Source organism: Rissa tridactyla, chromosome Z (genome assembly GCF_028500815.1).
Source record: "Rissa tridactyla isolate bRisTri1 chromosome Z, bRisTri1.patW.cur.20221130, whole genome shotgun sequence".
Taxonomy (NCBI): domain Eukaryota; kingdom Metazoa; phylum Chordata; class Aves; order Charadriiformes; family Laridae; genus Rissa; species Rissa tridactyla.
Genome location: NC_071497.1, coordinates 22036807 through 22062998, shown reverse-complemented (window position 1 = coordinate 22062998; position 26192 = coordinate 22036807). Strand labels below are relative to the sequence as shown.

General features: G+C 40.2%; 1 long non-coding RNA gene across 1 annotated transcript; it reads right to left on the bottom strand.

The window, feature by feature from the left end:
- Positions 1–1057: 1057 nt before the first annotated feature.
- Positions 1058–26192, bottom strand: LOC128902564 (uncharacterized). The gene is made up of 3 exons (XR_008463831.1): positions 25924–26192; positions 17756–17795; positions 1058–1169 (listed from the first exon to the last, which is right to left on the bottom strand). It is a non-coding gene; the product is annotated as an uncharacterized LOC128902564 (long non-coding RNA).

Sequence of the window (26192 nt, the reverse complement as noted above, 5' to 3'; positions counted from 1 at the left end):
CAAGCCTGGGCATTCCCATTTCACTGCAGAGACAGCAAGAAAAATACACAAACCTTATCAACACAAGAAGTGCTAAGCACTGTAAGCCAAATTCACAACAAAATCAGTCTGTTTTCTACAAAATGCAATGCACAGCACTGTTGTTCTCATCAACGGTGCTTATGTCACAGGCAGCAACAAATACGGGGCCAAGACATAAGCTATTTTCTGACTCTAGGAAAATGCAGTGAGTAGTTATGCATGTATGTGTGTGTGTGCTCTTGTGTACGCATACCTATACATTCTGCATTTGGAAAATGGCATTCCTACCCTGCTCCTCGCACAGCACATGCGCATGCTGGATCTGCTCCAGATTTCCCCCCCTCCCTGGGGTTCCCTTTGTAGTTAACTCAAATAACAACAAACACGCCTGCCAAATTTTGCTTTGAAGCTTGGCTGCTTCTTGGGCTGCTCTCTGCAGGACCTCCTTTGTCCCTGTCACTAGTTTCCTGTGCTCCAGAGAGGCATTCACAACCCGTTCCACATCCAGGGCTGGCGCCAGAAGGATCCACCTGCTCTGCTTGTTGACAGACCAAATATCTCTGCATCGTTGGAGAAATCCCTAAAGCTTGACCACAGGAGTGAGGAAACAAAATAGCTTGGCACTTGCATGCAAGGTATAGGTGCTGCTGCCTTGTTTACGAGGTGCTAGGAGGTGTTTGTACACTAATGCGCCCCGGCTGACAGAACGGGGCTGGGGGGGATTGAAGCAGCCAGAGTTTTCTTGAGTGGTGGATACGCACATTTGTGTGTTTGCGGTTGCTAGGCCTTTTCATCTCTGCGGTGGTGTTTTCTGGCTTGGATTTCCATAGGGATCAGCTCTGCTGTTTTCAATCACATGGCACCTTTCCTCTAAGTCCTTGTCCACTTCCAAACTCTCCTCCTGCACCTGCCTGAGCTACAGCCTAGCCCAAAGTTGATCTCTAAGACAGCAGATAAGTCACTCAGATGTTTTACATGACAGGGTGAAAAGAAGGCAGTGATTTAGAAATAGAGGTTACTTCTCCACATACCAGCCATTGTTCCTCAGAAGTACTGCATGGGTAACTGCCAAGCAAACAGTAATAAGCAAACTGGAAAAGCCATGTGCAGCATCAGCTTCTGGTCTTCATAGCTTTTGTGGAGGAGTGCTGTGAATGATGCAAAAGTTGTAGCTGAAGGTTTAATTTGCTTTGGTTTACTTTTGGTAAAGTGTGTATGTGCAATACACATGCCAGTGTGAACTTTAAAGTCCTGGTATGATCATAAAAAAGGTTGTTCCAGGCTACAATGTGTTTTTTCCTGCCATTTATGTGAGAAAGGGTGCCATGTAGATGTCTGAACTCCCAATAACGACATGGTTTCTCATTTTTATCGCAGGGCTCATGCAGCAAGGATGCCAATATGATTCTTAAAGCATTTTAGCTGATAACTATGGCTCCAAGTATGTAGGATGAGCCTCCAGAGAAGTCCAGCTTAATGCTATTAAATTTCTTCAAATAACAGCTGATCTAACTTTCCTCAGCTTGCATACGCTTTGGCAGTGCTTCTCTACAAATATACTAGCACTTAGAGAATATCCCAGATCCCCAAACCTTTTCTAATTAAGGTTAAATGTATCCTCTGCTGTAAGTACACATGACTCTCTTTAAAGGAATATGGTGTTAAATTTCCCTCCTTATGTTCCTTAGAAGACAAAATGATAAGCTTGCTTTTGCTTAGGAAAAAAAAAAAATAGCAGTATCTCATTATGGTAACTTGGTCAGAGAGATGTAAGTTAGTTTCAGCTAGAGCAGAATCTGATGTCAGCCTGGTAATTACTAGGCAGAGTCAATAATACCTCTCCTCAGTATAATTGCAAATCCAGTACAACCATGACCAGAACTAAATTGCTTGAGAGCAATCAATAGAAATCTCCTGATTGCATTCCCTGGTGTACACATCAGATATAAAAAGGAAAACTGTCCATCCAAGCAAAAGGTCAACTTTACAAATGAAAACTGCAGTATAAGGCTAGGAAGAAGTCTGTCCACACAGAAGCCTCTTGGTTAACTCTGGCTAGAGGTGACAGGCCTGAATGGGAAGATGTATATTTTGAAGGATAGAGGCTATGCCTACGTGAACAGTAATTCGATGCAACCAGAGTGCAGCAATAGATTCATGTAGCTGATGCTGAGTTCCCAATATTTGTTCCCTATGTGGTCTGTGGCTTTTAGTCAAACTAAGTTTAGTCTATTTCCTCAAACCAAATATTCTCATCGCACATGACTCAAAGATGTCTGAAGCACCAGTCTTTGACTCAGATGTTTGTGTTCCTGTGACAGGCTGGACGTCTGTACTGTGTTTGCGTGGCAAGGTTTTCATAGTGGGGGAGCTAAAGGGGTGGCTTCTGTTACAAGATGCCAGAAGCTGTCCCCATGTCCGACAGAGCCAATGCCAGCCAGCTCCAAGATGGACCCACTGCTAGCCAAGGCCAAGCCCATGGTGGTAGTGCCTCTGGGAGAACATATTTAAGAAGGGGAAAAAACTGCTGTGCAACAGCAGATGGGAGAGAAGAGTGAGACTTTATAAGAGAAACAACTCTGCAGACACCAAGGTCAGTGAAGAAGGAGTGGGAGGATGTTCTCCAGGCACTGGAGCAGAAATTCCCCTGCAGCCCATGGTGAAGACCATGGTGAGGCAGGCTATCCCCCTGCAGCCCATGGAGGTCCACTGTGGAGCAGGTGTCCACCTGCAGCCCATGGAGGATGCCCACATCGGAGTAGGTGGATGCCCAAAGGAGGCTGTGACCACATCAGAAACACATATTGGGGCAGGCTGCTGGCAAGACTTGTGGTCCCATGGAGAGAGGAGCCCACGCTGAAGCAGGTTTGCTGGCAGGATTTGTGACCCCATGGGGGTCCCTTGCTGGAGCAGTCTGTTCTGAAGGACTGAACCCCATGGATGGGATCCACACTGGAGCAGTTTGTGAAGAACTGCAGCCCATGGAAAGGACCTACATTGAAGAAGTTCATGGAGGACTGTCTCCCATGGGAGGGATCCCCCGCTGGAGCAGGGGAAGAGCGTGAGGAGTCCTCCCCCTAAGGAGGAAAGAACAGCAGAGGCAATGTGTGATGAACCGACCGCCACCCGCATTCCCTATACCCCTGTGGTGCTTGGAGGGAGGAGGTAGAGAATTCAGGAGTGAAGTTGAGCCTGGGAAGAAGGGAGGGGTCGGTGGAAGGTGTTTTAAGATTTGGTTTTGTTTCTCGTTACTCTACTATGATTCAATTGGTAATAAATTCAACTAATGTCCCCAAGTTTAATCTGTGTTGCCTATAACAGTAACTGGTGAGTGATCTCTCCTTGTCCTTATCTCAACCCATGAGCCTTTCATTATATCTTCTCTCCTCTGTCCTGCTGAGGAGGGGAGTGACAGAGTGGCTTTGGTGGGCACCTCACCCCCAGCTAGGGTCAACCCACCACAATGTTAATAGGTTTGCACCTGGAGTGAAACTTCTGGCTGAACTTCCTCGGGGAGGAACGTAGTACAAGTACACCAAAAGCACTGTGAGGACCAAAGCAAGGCATGGCAGGTGGGGAAGCTCAACGGATTCAATTCAAAACCTCACTGTTGCTTGAACAAAAATAATATTGCAGATGCAGCCAAATGTTTGCTCCAGAAACCTTAATTGTTGTTTTCCTAGGTTCCTAGGGCCTTATCCTTCTGCTTTTCCCTGCCTCAATCTCTCTTGCTTGTACATAAATCCCTGAATAAACACATTGCCCTTGGTGCCATGTAATTCTTACCACTTGAGTTTTTCTTCTGAATATTAAACAAAAAGATACCTAGTAATTTAGTAGAATCCAATATTAATTTAACTTATTAGTCTGATAAAATCTCAGAGGCAATGGATGAGTTTGGTGCTGATGTTAAGGGTGGGGTGGGTTCTTTTTAAACAGAAAAAAAGCTTTTTCTGTGTATGCTTCAGGAGTTGAATATAAGCTTGGAAAAGTGCCGAAACTCAGTCCCTTGAAACTTCAACAAGAATTTCTAGGCACCACAGATATGAGAGCCCAGCTACTTACTTATCACTCTCAAAACCACTGTGGAAAACAGGCACCTAATAGCCCCTGAATTCCCTTCGAATGTCTGCCCTTGGATGCTGAAGGGGCAAGAGGGGTGGGCTGTTAAATTCTTTTTTTTTTATATCTTCATTATTTTCTCCATTTATATTTTGGATTGGGTGAAGGGGCAACTGTTACGCATTCTGTCTGCTATTACATTTCCTTTTGGAGGTTTCTGTTGCAATGGATTAGCTTTCTAAACTGACTGGAGTTTTCTGAGAAATCTACTTTACCATAAAATTGTTAGTTTTCTCACTATGTCAAATTATGCTGCCCACACAGTACACAACACAAAATAAATAAATCTGCACAAAGCTGTGGTGTGGGAAACATCAAGAGTATTTTTGCTTAGGCTGTGCTGACAGAAAATGTTTTCTTTTCAGTGTAACTCTACCTTTCACTTGACATGTCTTTTGCTACAAGTTTATGAGCCAAATATTTTCAACAGGTGCCAGATTTAAATATATATATATATATTATTTTTTTTAGATGCCTTCATAATTCTATAATAGGAGAAAAAGGTATTTGCCCCGTGAGGAAGTGTTTTGTAGAATTCAGTATAAAATTTTATTCGACGCTCAACAGAGGAAAAAGTGTGACAGGCGTTGCATTTGCATTATGGTATGGATTAAAGTACTGCAGTCAGAATAGCTGAAAAAGGCTTTTAAATAGCTGATAATTTCATCGTGTTGGAACCAAGTGTAGAACTACAATGCAGCTGCATTAGTACTGTAATGCTATGAACATTTTCAGTTATCATGCTTAACCTTGCTAAGAAGCTGAAATGAATGCTATCAATACAGTGTGGCGGGGAGTAGCACAATAGCAGCCTGCGATTCTCTTGCTTTCGCCCCCTCCCTTTTTTCTTGCTTGCTACTGTAAGGGAAATGTGTGGACTCTTGCCCACACCATTTCTAAATTGCTCAAGCAATTGTTTCCTGTAGATTAATTTGTATTCCTGAATCGGGAGAAGAAGGAAACGCGAGCATGTTCCTCCCCCAGGCCATTTACAGATCTGGAGTTTTAATGTAATCTAAAGCAGAGGCTGGGAAACACGACACATGAGGAAAGGGAGGGCGGCAGCAGCAAGGCAACACCAGAGTGTTTTCTCAGCTAAGGTTTTTCTTTGTGTGCCAAAAAAGCCTCACTTTGCCCAATGCTTACAGTTTCCTTGGTGTTTTCTCTCACGTAAACCGGCTTATGAAAAAAGCTGGGGGTGGGGTTGGTGGGGTGGTGAATGCGTGTACATGGTGCACGTACACACGCAGGACTATATTTCATGGAGGCCTATGCACGACTGCCTTCTTTGTTTGTGTATGGTTGCTCTGGTGATGATAGATAGTTTCCTTACATGGATAAATTAAAACAAACAAACAACTTCCATCAACACTGACGCTGTTCTTCATCCTGTCTACACAGGGCAGTTGGAGATGTGCTTTTAAGGTTATTCAGGCATGAAAAGCAGCAGATAGGCAGATTTCAGGAAGAGTTAGAAAATACATAACTAGTGATCTGAATGCAGTTGTCTTGTTAGTATTAAAAGCCCCTCTAATTCTTATATATGATTCTGTTGTCTAGATACCGTTTAAAATCTGGCATTCCATAACGACAGAATTCCCCATCTTCACTTTCTTCTGCCTTTTTTGGGCTATTCGGAATAAATAAATCACCCCCGTTGATTTCTGTATAGCTTTTTTTTTGTTCTTCATTACTAGTGAAGATTTCTGTTCACCCTGGGCTGATCAGTCACAGTAAAAGAAAGATAAAAATAGAACATGGTAGACTAAAGAAACTCAGAAAAAAAGGAGTGTTACAAAAAGGGGGTAGCTAATTTGGCTTTTTGCAAGTTTAACAGAAGACTTTCCAGAGGGGGGTTCCCAAAAGGTGGTATTGTTCTGTCACCACACTTCGCAGGGTGAAGGGAGAGAAGTCTCCAGTGACAAGGAAAAAGAAGTCTATGTATGTGATTACGATGAGCCTTCAACACTTCAGGCAAGCCATAAAGGCTGGAGCAAAAGCTTATGAGAAGACTTTCTGTCTTTACCAGTTTTCTCAGACAACTGCTACCAATTAGTTTTAACCAGACTATTCTAGAGTTCTTTTGTGTTATGGGTCTTTTCGTCTCTGCTTGCAAATGGGAAGCTACACTCCCTGACGGCAAGCATAACTTCAGGTCTCCTACCTCAAGGTTACCCCTTCCATTCTGCCAAAGAACAGCCTTTTAGGGCATATTGCCCTCAGCACACTGGAAAAATCATGCCTTGGGAGAAAACAAAGGCAGGAAATCAGGTTGCCTTCCATCATTTCACCTGTGGGTTCTTATGCTTTAGTCTAGAGTCTCCATAACTGAGTGGAGAATGCATAATCTCCTGAAAATTGCCAAAAAGCCAATTAAAGAGGAGAGAGGGACGTTTAGAAAAGAAATGTCTGTAACACTATCCCAGGGACTCCAGCCAAATTTTTCTTTCCTTTTATTTTGGCAAGGATTGGTGTTGATTTTTGATTGCTTAGTAAATTTATTTTCATTAGAAACTTAAGGGAGTATTGTTAAATAAATGTTTAATATTACTGTGGACTCTGGAGTGTGCTTGTTTCACAGAGGTGTTAAATTCCCAGCCATTCTACTGCAGCACAGGGAGGGGTCAAGGAGCTTATCTGTTCTCTGCCCAAGGCATATTAACTCCTGCCAAAATCTCTTTCCTCAGACAACAATGTCAAAGCTCACCCTGTAACCATTCATAAGGCAAGGGAGGACAGAATGAGATAAATGGGCATCAGAACAGGAGGAGTTTCCAGGTGCTGTAGAGCAAAAGAGAAATGCTTCCTGGGCACAACAACCGAGGGTCGCCTTGTTCTCCTCTTGATCAATTTGCTGTGGCACCACAGTGGTACAGAAAGCATCTGAAATCCTGTCTTTACCATCTATAATGGGGATCTCGGTGGTCATAAAGAAAATTTATCTGTGTCAAGAGGACATTGAGATTGCCCCTGAGCACCTCCTGCTGCCTGAGCACAGCTGGTTGTTTGAAAAGGAGGGTCAGGAACCTGGAAAAAGGGACACGAGCTAGAATCAGGAGATGCTATTTGGCTGAAGTTTGGCCATCTGCTTAATTAAGGTGCAGAAGGAAATCTCATTTGGGAATGAGAGAATCTGGGACATTTTTATTTTATTTTTACCATTTATCATGGCTCTGTTTTCAGATTACAAATATTTAAGACTTCCAAGATACAACTGGTATTCACTCCAGCGGCTACACTAGAAGCCCTCTGCATGTCTCTAATTATAATTATTTAACCTGATTTGCCCAGAAAATGGAAGGACTTACGGAACTACACTATATTTATGTCTCGCTCCTATCTATTCTCTTAACCTCTAAATGTCTCAACTATTCCAGTTCAGTTTGATGACTTAGAAGGCTTTTTCATGTTCAAATAAAATGTATCTGTTGTCAAAGTGTTGGCTAAAGCATGCTAGTAATCTAACAAAGTCAAAGCAGGTGTAGTTCAAACATGAGGTTTATGTGTTAACACTAAAATTAATATGGCAACCTTGTGAAAATGTTCCTGTTTTCCTTTTCTATTGTTTGTACTGGGCACGTAGTGTGCAGATCATGCTCTAGTGCTGTCCTTCACAGAGGGACTGCTGGTGTGCACTCCTGGCTTGGGTGGCACTGTTCACTGGTGCAGCTGATCCAGGCTTTCCAGGCTGGATCTGAGACCTCCCTCCTGTTTGGCACAACTGGACTCTGCCCCAGGGTTGGAGTCTTAACTGCTTTGGATTGCAATGCAATTGAAAAGGGAGGAAAAAAAGCAGTAGCTACAGCTGTTCAATGCCAAGCCAAGTTTCCAACTGTATGTACAATCTCCTTTTAATACCCTCGGAGCTTTCCAGGGCAGCTTTTCAGGTTATCTGATGAGCTTTTAGAGGGAGGGCTCTGATACAGAAATCCTGCTCTTTGAGCAAAATGGCAGCTGTGTGAGGACCTTGAAAAATTTGGACCTTTCCTTTATGACATCTGTACTCCATGGGCCAGAAGAATTTAGTAGCAGGAAGCCAACATTTACGCTTAAGGGGCCTGAAAAATGTTATGTGGAGCCAAGTATTGCACTGTCAAAAAGCTTTTCTTTGTGTTTTACTGTCTGTAGATCTATATTAGAGACCTTATTTTTAAAAATAAATAAATAAATAAATAAATAAATTGGGGTTCTTCTAAAGTTATCCACTGCCTTGAAATTCAAAATGACCCTATTTTTCCATTGAGCTTTTTGAAATACTTGCTGAGATTGCTCAATATCTCAACACAAGGCTGGTTTTGCTCCATACACTACCACACAATTTGCCTTTTCTCTTTATCCTTCCTTAATATTTTTCTGCTTGGCGACTTCTTGCAGTCTGACTTCAAGAACCCTTAATGGGCTTGCTGTCGAAAGCATTCAACTCCCTCTGCTCAGCATGTTCACTCCATTTTACCTGCCCTATACTCTTGTTTATTGTTGTTTAACATTGCTGTTATAAGGTTCTTAGGTTTTTCAGCTGTACTGGATCTTTGAAAGCTGGCAGGATGAATTGCCTGGTTTCCAGTCTTTAATGTTTATCTCCCCTTGGATCTCACCATCTGTTCTTATTTGGCAGTGCAGGTAAATGACTTTTTTTCAACTTCCTATCATTTGCCCTGTTTCCTGCAGATACTTAGCTTGTCTGTTTCCTCTTTCTCTCTCCAGACATCATCAAGAAGGATTTGGTGGCATTTATTGAAGCTGATGAATATGACTGAAATTTCCATGCTGGATTGTGTGTTGCAGGGTTGCTTAATGAGGAGGAGGCAGGGATTTTTCTTTTGTTGGGATTGACATTGACTAACGCATCCTCATGGAGTAAAATGCAATGACATCCACAAAGTTACGACTGCTTTTTTTCCCTTCCTTCAAGTGTATTCCTCCTAACTTCTTCCGTTTGCCTTTATTTCTCCATGTCACATTTTAGAGCACATCAGCAAGCCACATACCTGCTATTTTGGGAATTAACGTCTACTCTGCAAGAGTTCAATCCTAGTATAGTCCAGTTCCAGCACAGTTAGAGCTACCAGAGGCAACCCTGCACTTAAGATTAGTAGTCATTAAAAGGAGTCTTGAACTTCAAAGATGGTGCATTTTGGTTTTTTCAACTTTTCTCATTAATGGTCAATCTCAGAGTAACTAGAATCTTTCACTCTCTTTACCTTCTGGATTGCAAAGTCTTAAAGGGAAAGTCTCAAAACCTGGTGACCTGTTGCACCCTTCTGCACGCTGATGAAGGGAAAGGAAACAAGGATGAAACATGGAATAAGGAAAGGAGAAGGCATTTGTTTTTTTCATATTTATTACCCACAGCAGGAAGCCCAACTTTGAAAAGCTGCCTTCAAATTTGAAAGTGCTCTACTGCTACCCTAGATAATTGTATTTGTAAACATTTGGAGGTACAAATGCTGTCTGTCAGAATCAGAGTTCTTCATACCCTTCTTGTGCACACCATTCACTTAAAGCCTTTTACAGTGTTCTCTCAGAGCGTCTCTACTTTCGTTATTTTTTAAAGTTGATGTTGAAGTTAAATGGGATCAGCTTGCGGTGTGTGCCTTAACGAGTTACTGAAGGGCAGTTAAGGGTCTGCCTCATGAAAGGATTAATCTGAATGAAACCCCACCTGCTGTTCCCTTTTGTCATTCATCAACTGTCCTCAGATTCTCTTCTCAGTCAGACCCTATGAAATAATTTGCCAGTTGTTGCAGTCTGTCAACTACGCCTGTTAACTAAACGTCATTTCCATACAACAGCTGTCCCTCTGTGGCTTGTGCGTAACGAGTTGGTCGTCAGTCCCCTTCCAAAACCAGAACCCGCAGCCATTTGGCGTTCTTCTTGGGAGTGCTCATAAAGAGCCTCAGACCCAAGCTGACACCAAGGCTGAGCACCAGCCTGAGAGTCAGAGCCCTTCCTGCAGCAGTCTCTACGTTTTTCAATCTTTTCGTCTAGTTCATTAGGCCAGAGTGATGCTGAACAGGCAAAGTGGATCTTGCATAATGGTTGGTAATGTTTTATCTGCTGTATGGCTAAACAGAGGATTCCGATTTTCAGCTCTGTCAGCCAAGCATTTTTCCCCAACTGCTGAAAATTAATTTTTAAACTATCCTATAAGTGCTTTTACAATGATCTTTTCCTTCTTTTCCAGCAATTTTTGTCAGCTCATGGAACTTCATGCAGGACCACGAGATCCTTTCAACAGCTTAGCGGAAGTTATTCATTCTGAGTAAAGCCAAAGAAACTCTACTAGATACTACAGCAGTGTCTGGGCTATTGGCACACGTGGTACTTAAGTGATGAATAGCTCCTTAGACATTATGATCCATGATGATTTTGGTTTCCCAGGTACTGATAATTTCCTGATAATTGCTGTCTTCAACAGTTTTGCCAGCACCTACAGGCTATCCTATTACAAGAAGACTAATAGATCATATCTGGGCTTTATGTGAATAATACTTTTAATTTTTTTTATGTTTGGGTGATCTTTAGATTCTAGACTGTGCTGAAAAATTATTCATCAAAGCACTTACAGTTCTATTATTTGAAAAAATGTTTCCTGACTTCAGCTTTGCCTGTTTGATTCAGAAAGGCTTGTCTGCTTTTATTTTCTCCAACTAGACTAATGGTTCTGCTTGTTCATTTACCTAGTAAATTGTTTTACTACACTTGAAGGTCTGTGTGAAATTCTGCTGTCATAGTGCGAAAAAGCAGAGTGACATCAACTCGATCGTTGTTCAGGGCTTGTTACTCATGCAACAAAAGATAGATTTCGAGGACCTGTTAATGTTGCGTAATGCCTGCAATCATCAAGTCCTGGAATACATTTCATACTTGGATCTTGGTATTGATGAGACAGGTTTCACATATTAACGTACTGGGCAACTGAATAAAAACCATCACCTGAATCATTGTGTTCTCTCATGCTTAAGGGGTGCCCCTTGCTCTCTTGTGTGGGTTATGCACTCATACATCACAGCGTTGGCAGAGGGGAGGAAGAGCAGCATACACTAAAAACACTGTTTCACCACTCAAAACCACACAAGCTGTTGTTCAGGCTTATTTGAGTCTACTTTAAATCTCAGTTTTCAAATGACTTACACTAAAACAAAGCCAGAACCACTGCACAGTATCTCTGAATTTATTATATCACTTGAAAACACTGCTCATAGTTAAATCAGGTTAAACCCTTGGTGAAAGGGCATAGATAGACATACTAGTTGTGCTGCAGCTGGTTGGACTAGGAGATGAGTGATTCCATTTGCACATTCTCAGCTGGTTCAGATTTTCTGGCTTTACTGCATTTGTAACTGGTGAGAATAACCTGTGCTAACTTGCATACATTTTAGGCTTTTTGTTTTATTGTTACACTTCTTTTTTTTTTCACAGAAGCTAGTGAAGGTGTCACTGCTTATACAGTTGTGCTGGCATCGTTGTGGGAGTAGAAGCGAGACAGAGGAGGGGGTGAGCAGATGAGGACAGCGACCTCTTAATCAAGTTAAGCTGTAGCCACAGTACATCTGACTGTGCCCTGAACAATTTTAATTAAAAAAAAATACAAACGTTGACATGGGGATGGCCAGGAGCCAGGGCTGAAATTCTGGCCATGCTGAGCATGCAACTGGGAGGAATTTCCCGGGTCGATGAATCCCATCCCATGTTTTTCCAGGAAAACATTCTTGAACTGATCACGATCCACATTAAAGTTTATTTGGTCTGTTGACCTGCTACCCTTGAAAGCCAAGCATCCCATAGGCTTCATTTGGGTTGGGATTTAATTTCAAGTGATAGTTCAACAGAGCCATAAATATTCACAGAAAGTTTCTGACTAACCCTTCCATCTGGTGCCTTCCCCACCACACCACCCGATGACATCCCTGTTGCCATTCTGCTGCTTAAAGACACATCTGCTCAGAGTGCTGCACTACATTTTATAGGGAAGAAGTGGAATGGCTCTATAGGTTACCATAAGAGGGTTTCTGCACATTAAACATGTAACATGTTCTGCCCCACTACTGGGCAAGTTTTGTGGTTGAAGTCTCTGTTTCCCAGCAGGTAGGTGGTGGCAGGGGAAGTTTTCTTGTTCCTTTTCTTACACAGACCTTGCCTTCACCCAGGCTGCGTGCTGGTGATCAAGTTTTTCCCCAAGCTAAAAGGCAAAGCTGAGAGTGTTGGAGGGTGAGGCACTAACCTAGCTTACATTATTGTAACTTTTTGCTGTGGGCCTTGTGCTGGTGAGGGTAGTTTCTTGTCCTTGCTCTGCAGTCTTCTTTCTCAGCCAGCTCAGGCCTCCCAGTTGTGCTTATTTCCCTGCCAGTCCTGGAGAAAACTTGTCAAAAGGGCTCTGCCCCTTGCTTTCCTAAAATCACACATCTGTGTGTTACAGCTTTCCTTTCAACAGAGGATTTTTTGTTTGTTTCCTGATTTTGTCCTTTCTGTATATTTCTGAAAAAGCGGTGGAAAGGAAGACAAACAAACGAGACCATTTGCCTGTCTGGCAAGGCAAATGGCATGATTTAAAAGTGGTTGAGCTAAAGAAATACTAAAACCTCCAGGAAAATTCTAACATTTGTTCGGATGTTTTTGTTTATTTTTGGAGCTGTGGAATATCCATGATTTTCAGTGTTTTGACCTTTACTTTGAAGAATGTCATAATTGTGCCAGCAAACTCAGCTGTCAATATTTTCATTTCACACCTCTTTATAGAAGTTCATAACTGACCTATAAAATTACACATACAGAGCATATGTGGTCTCAGGCAGGAAAAGATTTAATAAATAAATACATAAATGCAAATGTGTCTGTTTAAAAGTTATAAAGCCACAAAAAATGAAATTGGTGATTTCAAATGCATTTTACAGTCCTGTAACTCAAAAGCAAGCCAGTCAGGTTTTTCTTCTTTTAAACTCAAAATGATTAACCTCTTAGTCTTTAATGTGGACTGATGCAGTGCCTGTGGCCATTATGGCAAATAACCACATTATTGCATTTAGGAAATTAGCTACTGTGTGCTTGTGGTAATTTTGTCTCCATGAAAATAGCTCACAAATTTCAAGCAGGCAGATTTATTACAGGAGTCAGTTCTGCTTTTAGATACACACCATCTTTGTGCATTCATGTGGCTTCATCAGAGTGTATTTGAAAGGATCTTTGTCAACCAGCTTTAATATTAGGAGTTTTCCTGCTGAAGGACGGGGGAAGGGAGGAGGGAAGGGTCCTAACTTTCCTAATGCTGTATGTTTTAAAGGGAAAACAAGTCACTTTTTATAAATTTCCCAATGATTCTCTTTTCAATATTCATATCCATGTTTAACTCTTAGGTCTGAATAAGTTGTTATGGCACTATAATTTCCAAACTGGTACCTGTAGGGTAAAAATATTGCTGTATAAAAGTGATGACAAAATTCACAGGAGCTTTAATCTTCAACTCCCCACCTAGCCTCCTTTCATAAAATATTGGGACCGCCCAGCTACCTTGTGCTTCTGAAAATTTGGCATGAAATTATCTTTTTTAGGAGATAAGGAACATAATAAGTGAAACATTATGTTTTCTCCCAAAACTGAGTTTAGTTTAGCACAGTGCTGTATGGCAAGTACTCAGCTCTACAAGAGGGAAGAGGAACAGTGGGGAATATGGCAAACTGGTGAGAAGATTTTATGCCATGATGATAGTGTGGGTGGTAAACTCTTCCCTTCCTTTTCTCCTCACTAAATATCAAACTGATGTGAAAAGGGAGAAAAGCAGCATGTGTCCTCTGGGCAAATGCAGTGAGAGATGGGAGTTTTCTTCCAAAGAAGATGAGAGAAGGAGCCTCTCCCACGTTTTGATGAGAAATTGCTCTCACCAGACAAGCCAAGCTGTCATTGTGTTTGTTTGGGCAATGCTTCTCCAGAATACCTCTCACAGTGGCACACTGTTCAGCCATCAGTCTTAGCAGTACGTGCTGGCCTTTTCCTTTTGTTGTCCTGCTCACACAGGCAGCCCTGAGCAGGGTTAAATAGCAGTGGTGTAATCTCTACCATGTCCATGTTGCTTCCACTTAGGGAACTATGACTTGAGCAGGTAAAAGTTTATTTTAAAACTTTAATTTAAGTTGGGGGAGGAAGGTAGTGTTGGCCCAGCCTTGAAGATTTCTGAATGCCCTAATGTTTCAGTATGCACTGAAATCCTAAACCCTACTGTGCCTTGCATGGTTTTGCATTTCAGTGAAAAGAGTTCACATAGTTCGAGTCCTAAAGTTAAATTAATAAGGTAATATGTTGAAAATATAAAGGCACAGTGTCTCTAAATAAGCTATGGTAATACTGTGCTTGGAATACATGATTTTTTGGTGCCTTGAAAATCCTATGAGCGTCTTTGCAGTTCAGTGTTTTAACAATTAACTAATTGATCCTTTTAACATCATATTAATTCTCTTACTTATGTAAATTAGCATACTTTCTGTCTTAAGCTTTACAGGATACACTAATAAATCTCAAGAAAATAATAAGTAGAGATGTCCTAGAAACCAGTCTGGAAAAATATTTTTTATGCCACAACTTACATTGTGGAAGTAGGTAAATATTTGACAACTCAAAGAAAATGCTAGGTTTTCCAGCATTCCCTTACCTCTGTTAGAGTGCAAAAATAGTCCCTTTCTTTAAAACGTTTAGGTTTCTTCTTTCCATTTTGCACAGTACCATAATATGAAATGAAGACTAATGTCAGCCTTTGTATTAGAGCTGTCCACACCCGCAATAAAAAAATTCCAAATGCAGTGAAGCCCACCTCATTTCAGATTTGCTCACAGTTTTTGTTGTGTTTGCTGACTTTAGTGAGCAATGTACAAATCTGGGCAAGTTCAAGGCATATGCTTCACAGGCACTATGTACTGAAGTGCCCAGGGTATCCAAGAGCTGGGATTGTGCCTGGGAACCTGGTAGCTGATTTTGGAGTTTCACTGGTGCTGAACAGAGAAAGGAGTCTGGTGAAAGATGTAAACGTTTCCATCAGACTCCTGAGAACTAGAATTGGTTTCCTTGCTTTGGAAAGACGTCCTCCAGAATGGCAATCAAATGGTAAGGATTTCCTTACAGAATCCATATTCCGGAATACTACAAAAAAAATCAACTAGGTATTGCCAGCATTTCAACTTTATGGGCATCACATGTATTTCATAGTTTTATTTAAGTCTTTGTTTAGTATTTATTTTGTGTCCCTTGACAAAAACATTGCACAGAGATTGCATACAAAGTATAAACCCAAGCTGCTCCTAGTGGAACACCATTCTCATCTTACTAATGAGCAACTCACAGACCAAACATGCTTAGAAATAAAGGTTTTATGGGAATTACAGATATCTCATCTTAATTCACTTTCTTAAACTACTCATATTGCAACAGAACTAATTTTAACTTTACATAAAACAGATCCTGCAAATTCAGCTTTGTTATTGGTCACCTTGGTATAAAAATACCAGTTCGTACCATTGTCTTACTGAAGTGGAAAGCAGTATTTGGACCAGGTAGTACTACCTGAAGATTTTTGACAAAAGGTAGCTAATGATCTGGCCTAAAAAGCTGAAATCCAAGAACTTCTGCACAGCCATACTGGCAGCGTTTTCATGGGCTCATCTGTTGTACGGTATGGGAAGAAACTGTTGCCAGCCTCTCAAAGTAAGGGTCCAAAATGAGCAACTCTATTACTTAGCTATGCACACCACTTAATAATCCTATCGCAAATGGAGTTTGGCCCAAACCTGAGGGTCACATTACTTAGAAAGTAAGAAGAGGAAGAATCTTTATTGCTGCTAGAGGCAAGGCTGGCAGAAATCCTGCAGTTGAATACCCCAGAGAACACAAGAGTTTTTTGATGTGCTCAGAGGATTACAATTCAAAGTCAGAGGCAAATGCTGTACTCTCCAGAATAGCTATTGATTGACTGATACACTTAAAGGATAAGGACTGAATCCTGCAGAAGGCCAGGGAGCTGAAGACAATCATATATAAAGAAAAGAAAATCCTGTTCTTTCCAGACCTTAAGTCTAGTACTCAAGGTAGGGGGCATATATCTGGGTGCTGCTGAAACAGGGTTTTACTAACATAGTGGAAGCACAGTATCTTGAAAACTAGGAGGCTTAGTTAGCAAGGACAGGCATATATGTCCCTCAGATCAACCTCTTAAACAATGTAGTTGAAATTTGGCAGGTGATGCTTCAGTGAATTGCATTGGGTTGGAGGTTTTTTTTAAATAATAAATACTTGATTAATTACCTACTCAGAAGACTAAATACAAAATGTGGGAACTATTGTTTGTTTAAAATTAACTCAGTCCACAGCTTTTCTGTTTGGGAAGGAGGGAAAGAGGCAGGGACATTGAATTTTTATTTCTTATTTCTAGCATTCTTCTCATATGGATTTATTATTTTTTTTTGTGAACAGTATGGTCTCTCCCTGTATAGCCTGCTGTGATTGATAGATTCAAACACATCAAAAACCTGAAACTTCTGTGTAATATAAGCTTACCTTATCACTCCCTCATTTATTGTTGTTTTCATATGCAGTTTCCTTCTCTTCTTTTACTATTCAGAATTGTCTACATGTATCCCTGGATATTCAGCTCTCTTGTCTCCCCATAAATCAGAGGAGCATAAAGCAAATATTTTTGTAATACTAATGTAGCCTTAGAACTGACCTGTCTCTTGAAAAATGAGCAATCCCAGAACTTATGAAGTGCAAAGAAAATATACATGGAGAGGAGCAAAGGGATAACCTTGGAACAGTAAACAAAAGAAAGGGAATAGTATTTCTGCCCTTACCAGCAGGAATGATGCAAAGGTGGACTCCACCAAAGAACACTAGTGTGCATAAAGGAAAAAAAAAGTCTTCCAAAACTCTTCCTAATAAAGTCCCATCCACTGCCTCCCACCTCATGACAAGAAGACAGGTCCAGTAGAGAAAAAAAAAAAATATTTTTTTGAGTCACCTTTTTTTTCTGTTTTGAAGTTGTTACCTAAGAAAACTGCAATTCTGTCCAAGTCAGGAGAGAAGAAATTGGTTTTTTCCCCACAGATTGTTCTTTTATTGTTGTGGTTTTGCTACTCTATGCAGAATACTTTACTTAACTTTTATGGTTAGGAGCTGATTCAAAACAGATTCCCTAAGGAGAATATGCAATTATAATGCTAAGCTAAGTATCAGAAAATGGAAACAATTGGTTTTAAGGACTCCATTGTATCTGCAGGATTTAAATACAATTGAAAATGTCTTCAGTTTTTATATGCAAGTAGCAAGAGACAAAAGAAACAAAGATAAAGTGATGCACAAAGTGGGAAAAGTCTTTAGGGACATTAAGCCAATTCAGAACAATATGGAAGTAATCAAAAGTCAGTCAACAGACCAAATATGACTTCATAAAAGAAAAGTACAGACTAAAGCTGAGGCAGCTTAAGTAAGGCTGGATGGTGGTAGATGCAGTGTGTTTACATAAGAGACTGAGAGATTACAGAACAAGATATGAAATAATTAGTGTTGGTTAAATCTCAAAAGGTTTGAAGCTTTGCTTTAGTTAGAATAAGCATCAAGAGGTTTGGCTGCTTACCCAGATCTTCTCCATGGTTTCAAGAAGTTGACAAACAAAACTAGAAAACAGCACAAAAGAAGAATATACACAGAAATCCTTGCAATTCTTCTTTCAAATGTCCCATACACCATGTTCTGGCATATTTATTAATGCTCCCCAGAGGTACCTAAAAGTTGATAATGGCGCTAACATTTCTTTAAACATCTTGATTCCCAGGTAGCATTTGAGTTATAAACAATAGCTTACACACACATGTTCCTCTTCCAGAATAACTAGGTCCAGTTTTTAAAACTTCTAGTTAGGGAAACATGTGTGTTATTACCACAAGTATGGTTTTATATATATATATATATATATGTATTTGCAGACAGAGTGGAGAAATACAGTTGAGGAAAAGTAAAACATCCGATTTTTAATATGATGCTTTTTTTCAAAATCTACAGGGAATAAGGGGACAGGATAGATCCAAGTAATAACAAAATTTAAAAAGCTTGATGAGTTGCCAGAAGATGAAAACGGAACAAACTGTTGTAAACAGAGCTGCACAGGGGAAAAAAAAAAACAAGATTGATTCTGTTCTGCATCTGACTGAATTATGGGTGACACATGGGTGTTACAGTTAAGGCCTCAGCATAGCAGCTGTTTTATGCTAAACATGCAATTAGGCTCTTACAGCCTGAACCTAGAGATCATTGTGATCAGGAGTCCTGGAGCTCCCAGTCATCCTCACATCACCTTTTGGGTGTACGCCCAGAAAGCTCCCAGTTTTCCTTTGCCTGCATTTCCAGGTCTTACCCCATTACAGAACCAGGACATGGATTCAAACACAGGAATTTGTTCTTTGTTGCTTGCAGTGGAACAGCAGCCGCATAGCTTCCAGGGTTAAAAGGAACTACTAGGAATCTGACAGTGTAAAGATTTACCTCTATCTTTTTTGTAGTGAACGGGCTTGGAGATGCCAGGGGGGTTTCACCCATTCTTCTCTCCCCACTCACCATTTTCTAAACATTTGTCTTCCCTCCCTTTCTAGCACAGGTCACTAAGTCTTCTTCAGATGTAGCAGTATTTCTGTACTTCACACTATCTCTACATTTTACTATGTGGAATGTGGGCTACCTCTCAACCTCCAGTACAGCTATGGCTACTCCAGATAACGCCTGTCCTTACCGCTACCTGTATTTGAGCTCTCCACTGACACGCTTGCCATAGCTTTTAACTGACTCTACTTACTACTACCCAAGAAAATCTAAGGCCCTTCTATTAAAAGTGTTCATATGTATGACAAAATCTGTGTAGTTTGATGGCTTATCAACAATCTAATATCTTTTTGCAGACAAATGATATATTTTCTTAGTGTTGTGTTAAAATTGCTATAAGTGTATCTCCCAATCCAGCTCTGACTATATTGCACTACTCTGTTCTGTATATAGACCACTGTACCACTGAGGGCAGCATTCACATCCCTGACTGGGGTTTGAACTCCAGGTCCTGTGTCAGGATGTTTTGATTTGCATTGGCTTTCCATATCAGTAATGAAGAGAGAGAAATAAATTATTTTCAGGGTGGCTTAAACCATGAGTCCGCATCAGGTGCTCTGAATTACTCTGTGGAGCAATCCCCCTCTCCTGCTGCTGGCTAGGTAAGGAGTCTATGGAGACCAGCATCCTAAACTCGGTGCCTAAAATCAGTCAGTGTAAATGTCCCTCTTAACACTACTTCTGCTACCAAAAGTGTACTGTGAAGCATGCAGAGCAACTGCAAACACAGGGTATTTTTCACAGGCTCCCACAGTACTCTGTATCAGCAGTGGGAACGACAACTTCCCATTAGAAGAGGAGACACACTGGACGCATCTGCTGTAATGCCTGATCCTCCTCTTAAGGAAACTTCTTAAACTGGAAAGAGATGAGCACTGGTAGGGGGGAAAATACAGACAGCAGGCACAAAACCACTGACTGTTTCCATGAGCAGGAAAATGACGTAAGCTTCAAAGCGACGCCGTGTTTCAAGCCTGCACATATTTCCATAGCTGTTGCCAGATATCAGTTCTAGGAATCTGTAAACAGCAAAGACCACATCCTAGTTTTGGCTTCACTAAACAACTCTTTCCATGAGGTCTTTAAAGGACTAGGAAGGAACTTGAGAAGTTTAAAGGGATTATGGTACGTGAGTGTATTCTCCAAGTGTTTATCAAGCAGCAAAAGCTATGAATTTAAGCACGCAAGTTAAATCAGAATTGATGATTTCAAAGTGAAAAAGAGGGCATGCAGTCAGTTGTAGCCAATTTAAAATTATTTTTGGTGTGAGCACTACTTTGATTGCATTCCTGGATTTGCTGTTCTTGCAAAACATGTGTTCCAGATTTTGCATGTCTGTGTTCCCAGATGCTTAAAACCTTTTCACCAACCAGACACATTGCAGAGAAAAATTCACCTTCTGTAGGTGGAAAATGTACTTTTATTCTTTAATATGTGACCCTATCCATAGGCTCTAATAATTTATATTTTCCGCCACTGAGCATTTTCTTTTTTTGTGACCAACTGCAAATTTTCATTGTGAATGATTCTAATTGTAATTTATTCTACTTCTAACGACACAGCTTGTGTCAAAATTGGTGACATCTATTGAGAAGGGATCACAGGTCCACTTACTCTTTCCACCGTGAGTATTGTACGGCTGGCAGGTTTGTTGGTAGTCTCTTGAAAAAAAGCACAAGGCATTAAAGAGGTCAGGAGTTGCAAGTAGGTGAGATATAAAGTAGACAGCTGGACTCTGAGAAGAATTTAACCATTGTGAAACAGCTGTGTTCCTGAAAAGTCCTAAGGACTCTGAAGAGACACAGGATCCATCTAAATGGTCTTTATGTAGTGCTTTACCTAATAATCAATAAGGGGGCTCATTCAGTTCAGGAACATTTTATGTGAAGTAGCCTTGTGAATCTCTCCACGTTCAGAACCTTTTTGCCAAATTGTTTGATACTCAAGCACCAATTCTGTGAATCACTGGGGACTGACTGAAGGCTAAGGGCATTTCATTTCTCTCTGTCACACACTTGAAAAGCTAGACCTGGCCCTAAGAGTATGCCAGTCATACAAAATGTAATCACCACAGCAGAAGGCTGAGCAATCATTTGTGGATGATTTTGACTCTTTTCTGAAACAAACAGAATTTGGGAACAAAACCAAAAGTGCACTGTATAATTCAAACAAAACTACAACAAAATGTATGTAACTAATTTATAAACTACAGAACAAAGTGCTGCATTCTATTCTTTCTATTCTCATTTCTTTTTATCATTTTTTGTGTGTAAATATTCATAAAATATTCAGCAACAGTCTCATTTTTAACTAGAATGTACAATGGAGACAGCTGAGAAAAAAAGGGGTTTCTGTCAGATTCCAGTCTGTCTTCAAAAGCAGTGTATACAGCCTTTATGATTCAGAGCTGATTTTGCTTTCCAGGATCAGTGTGAATAATACCTAATAACAATTACCCACAATATCCAGACCAAAGCCACTAAGGATTGCCTGAGCAGCCTCATATTTTTTTTACCCCTTCTCACTGTCTATATTGTTCTAATTTGTCTGAGATTTTAAATATTGCATGATTGATTTAACACTCCTTTCCAAGGAATGCAGAAAAGACCCCCAGTGTTCAATGATTGTTTCCCAGGCTTGTTCAGTTTAGCCAGTAAGGACAGGTGCTAACTTTTATTAGACCCTGGAGAAGAAGTGAATTTCCATTTGTTGCATTTCTCCCAGTCCTGAAAATTGGGAAGGCCAGCTACACAAACGTAATTTCACTGGCCCTTTTGTATACAAAGAATCCAATCATGCAAACACTTAAACACATGCTTGGCTTTATACACATGAATAGTCCTATTAAAGTAATCTATTACTATTTTAAAAGAGAAATGAGCATGAAAAAAAACCTGCATTTAGAACTCTCCAAAATTAATGCTACTATTACATTTTATAAGTATAATTTAATGAATAAAGAATTCAAATACAATTAAGGTTTAATTGCAGGCTTGCCATTGAAAAAGTCTAAGAGAAGAGTATATAAAGATATTCCAGTAATCTGGAACTCATGGTAAATGCAGTATGGTCCTTGATACGGAGCACATTTACACCACATTATCTGTAATTTTTCATGAAACCTGCAGTGCGTAGCAGCATCTAAGTAAAATGAAAGAAAATAAAGAGCAGGGAAACAAAAACACAGACTTTCCATTACTTTTAGAAAACTAGTAACTTTGTACTTATTTGCTAAGATAAATAAAAAGAAAATCTTTCTGAAAGATTTCTGAGATAAACAGCCAACTCCTATTTCAGTGATCATAAAATGATATGAAATTAAATCTGAAATATAACTTCAGCCCAAGAAGAAATTTAAAACATAATAACGAATGTGAAAATGCTACTGTAAAAGAAACGGAACTGTATGACGGGAAAATCTGTGTAACTAGACTATCCTCAGTCAGAGAGTCTTGATGCAACAGTGTCTATAAATCCAAGATCCAAGTGCATAAGTATCTGCCAAACAGCCTAACAAAGAAAGGATCACGGTAACAAGGATGGATGTCGGTAGCATATGCTGGGAACTCCAAATCAGGTCAGAAAGCACATGCCAATATTGAATCTGTGAAACAGCCAACAAAGTGAACTAGGCTGTATAGTAATCAATGATACAGCTTCAAGGTCTATAAACAGTACTTGAGATTTGGTTATATACTTGCATTCTGGATGCTGATATTTAAACAGAGTGGCTGTGCCAGGCTGGAAGGGATGATACAGGGTGTTTTAATAGTTACATTTCTGGTGCTACAGCAAGAAAGCTCATAACCAAAAATCAGTGAAGAAAAGGAGGCTTCAATTGTTATCTCTTGGGGTGACCTATAAAGGTCTGTCTTTAGACGAAATTTTGAATTGCTTAAGGACTTATTTTTTTACTGTTGATAACACTGCTTCTCAAATGTTAGTATGATGTAGAATTAGACAAATGGATGTATTTGGTGGTGAATCAGGATATTTCAGAAAAGTGTTTTTGTAATGATTGCATACATTGCTTGAAGACTCTCAAAATGAGACTTGTGTTACAAAAAACTTATTCTTTCCATAATGGTATCTTGATAGAATGTGGGTGGAATGTGTGGTTCCCAGTACATCAGCAAAGCAATGACATAAAATATTTTTGGTTTCTGTAGCTGTTCATTATGTCTTGAGGTAAACCAGGTATTGAATTATATACACTGAAAAACAGTGTATCGTTATAAAAGATATACATCAAGAAATTGTAATTTGCATTTTTGACATTATTCATTAATACCACACGCAGTCACTTGAGGGACTGCAAGCAACCAGGGGCATTTCTTTTGGACTTACCGGAATACAGAAACTGACATCTCTGGGACTAAATGGGGTTTCTGTTTTCCCAAGATGCTCATGTAAACATCCCAGCAAACGAATTCAGAATGTCTCTTCTCAGAAAATCACAGAGTGTAAGAGGTTGGAAGAGACCTCTGGAGATCGTCTAGTCAATCCCCCTGCTCAAAGCATGGTCAGATACAGTAGGTCGCTCAGGGCCGTACTCCAAATCCTTAACCACCTTTGTGGTCCTTTGCTGGACATGTATCCCAGAGCTGGACCACAAGCATAGACGTGTCTTTAGTCAACCACTGCTTGAAGGGTTACCTCCCTCAGCCTGCTGGCAACACTCTTGCTAATGCAGCCCAGGAGGTTGTTTGCACTTCTGTGTGGCAAATGCACATTGTTGGGTCAAGTTAAATTTGGTGTCTGCCAGGACACACAGATCTTCTTCTGACAAGCTGGTTTTCAGTCAGTTGGCCACCAGCGTGTGGTGGAATTATTGTTGGTGCCTGGAATTATTGCACAAAAGAGGAATGACTTTGTGATTCCCATTGTTAAATTTCATGACCTGTCTGTGGACCCCTTTCTCCAGCTTTTGAGGTCCCTCTGAACAGCAACACAACCATCTAAATCAGTCAGTCCCTCCAGTTTCATATCTTCCAAAACATGCTGAGGGTTCACACTGACCCACCAGCCAGGTCTTAATGATGAGGTTAAACAGTACTGGCCTAGTATCAGGCCTGAGAGTACATCACCAGGGAGTGGTCTACAGTTGGACTTCATGTCACTGATCACAAAACTTTGAGCCCAGCAGTTCAGCCAGTTTGCTATACACCTCACTGCCTGCTTATTTAGCCCATGCTTCATCATTTTGTCAATGAGAACACGATGGGACACAGTGTCAAAAGACTTGCTGAAGTTGAGATAAGCAATATCCACTGCTACCCTCAGCCACTAAACCAGCCATTTCATTGTAGAAGGCTATCGGGTTGGTCAGGCAGGATTTTCCCACTGTGAATCCATGGTGATTACTCTCAATCACCTTCCTTAAGTTTCTGAACCTTTTACTCTAAAGAGCACATAAAGGTTTATGAATTGATTAGTTTACAGCAGTTAGGACATGGACATTGTAAAATTCTCATCCCTGCCAATCTCAGTGTTAAAAGTATGATCCTGATGGCATGGAGTCTTGTGGTTAACCAAAAGGAGAGCAAGATGAAGTCCAGAGCTGATTTATACTAAGAGGTGAGTTTGGCATTGCTCTTCAGAGACTGGTTTTCAATCTTTTCAGGCTGACCAAATGTTATAATGTTTTGTTTCTTCCCTTTGCTGTAGATGGTAAATGATTAGTATGATCTGCTTGGCTACAGTTCAGCAAGTGAATCGGCAAAAGATTATGATCTCTTCATAACATTGTTCCCCTAATCTGTCTAATCTATGTGGCGGTATTCCTGAAAGTTGTTCTCTGGGCCAGTAGCTGAATGTGGTCTTGAGCGACGTGCGATTGCATGACTGCAGCAGTGCAGGAAGTTACATTGCAAAGAAGAAAATAAATATTTAAAAAGTGAGATAAGTCTTGTTTATATACCTAGGGAGAGGGTATTCATTTTAATAGTTCATTTATTGCGGTTATCTAGAACAAGCTGTAAATCCATTATATAAAAACATTGTCATATTTTTCCTCTCCCTTTATCATTTAAAACAGAACAACAAAACTATCTTGATGATTCTTTTCTTTAACTATCTCTGTGTACAGTATATTTACAGATCGACTGCCAACCACAAATCAAAAGTTTGGCGTAAAGTAATGTTCTGCTCCCCCTTATATTTACTGACTTCTGAGGAGTCATACTTCCTTTTCCCCTCTATTTGCTGCATTATTGGAACTCTGTCTGCCAATACAGACAAGTGTCTGTCAACATTTCCATTACGAACCTTCTGTTTGGGGTTCATAATTGAAATATTCCCATTAGTCGTAAGATGAATTAGCAGCAATCTCTTAGCCAAAGAAGGACTTCCATAATCACCTTTAAATATGGTTTGTTTTCTTTTTGAGCACCTGCAATATTTGGACAACAGTAATTTTTCCGTAATCACAGAAACATTGAATTTTACTGCATTTAGATTCCAATTCTCCATTCTTGAAACTCAAATCAAGCTGAGTCTTCAGTCTCAAAACTTTATTTTGAGAACTAATACATAATGTTAATCTTTAATATGGTCTAAATAACATGGTTTGAAAATGCTTGGAAAAAAGTCCTGTTCAAACAAAGCTATAAAATTTAAGTCCATATTTTTATTCTGAGAGTCCCATGGTTTGTAATCTTACCTTATAAGTGAGGTAAAAATTCTTCCATGACAAGGAACACGCAACTTGCTTTACCTAGGGAGTTTTGCTCATGTGAGTTAGTGTCTCCCTCTGAGATGCTGTATGACAGATTTGTTGTTAAAGAGCATTGTTATACTGCAAAGGTTTTCAAGTATCTTTGCAAAAGAGTAGCACTTTTTTGGCGATCTAAGTATACAGTACTGTTATATTCCTGATAGAGCTCCCACCTCGAGTGGGAACTGATGGTTCAGTATTCAAATATTACCTTTTCCTCAGTGTCATCCATCATTTTATATATTGCTTCTGATAACATTGGCAACAATGTGTAAGATGTCACGTAATGTTATATTACAACTTTTCTTGGAAATTGTGTGTTGTAAAGGATTTGTGAGGCGTGAGGAGAAGGGAGGGAGGAAACACTCTGCTGGGAATGAGTATTTGTCACTTCACTGGGTGTTTGAGAAGTATAAAAAGAAAAGTGAGCTCACCTTCAATCTTTGACATGTGGACTTCTTTATAGGTGTTCAAGCTGTTCGACACACAAAGCAGTAGGCAAACGATCTCTTATGGAGGGCTGTGAAAATTTTCTAACTGTGGCTTTCAGCCTGTGTCTGGCAGATTCTTTCTGAATAGTTGAAGTATGACTGCAAAAAGCTAGTCACTGACATCATGCAGCAAGCCATGCATGTTAAATTCAGATGAAAAAAAAAAAAAAAGCTGAAACGCACTGCCGTATCCAATTCTTTAATAAGAAACA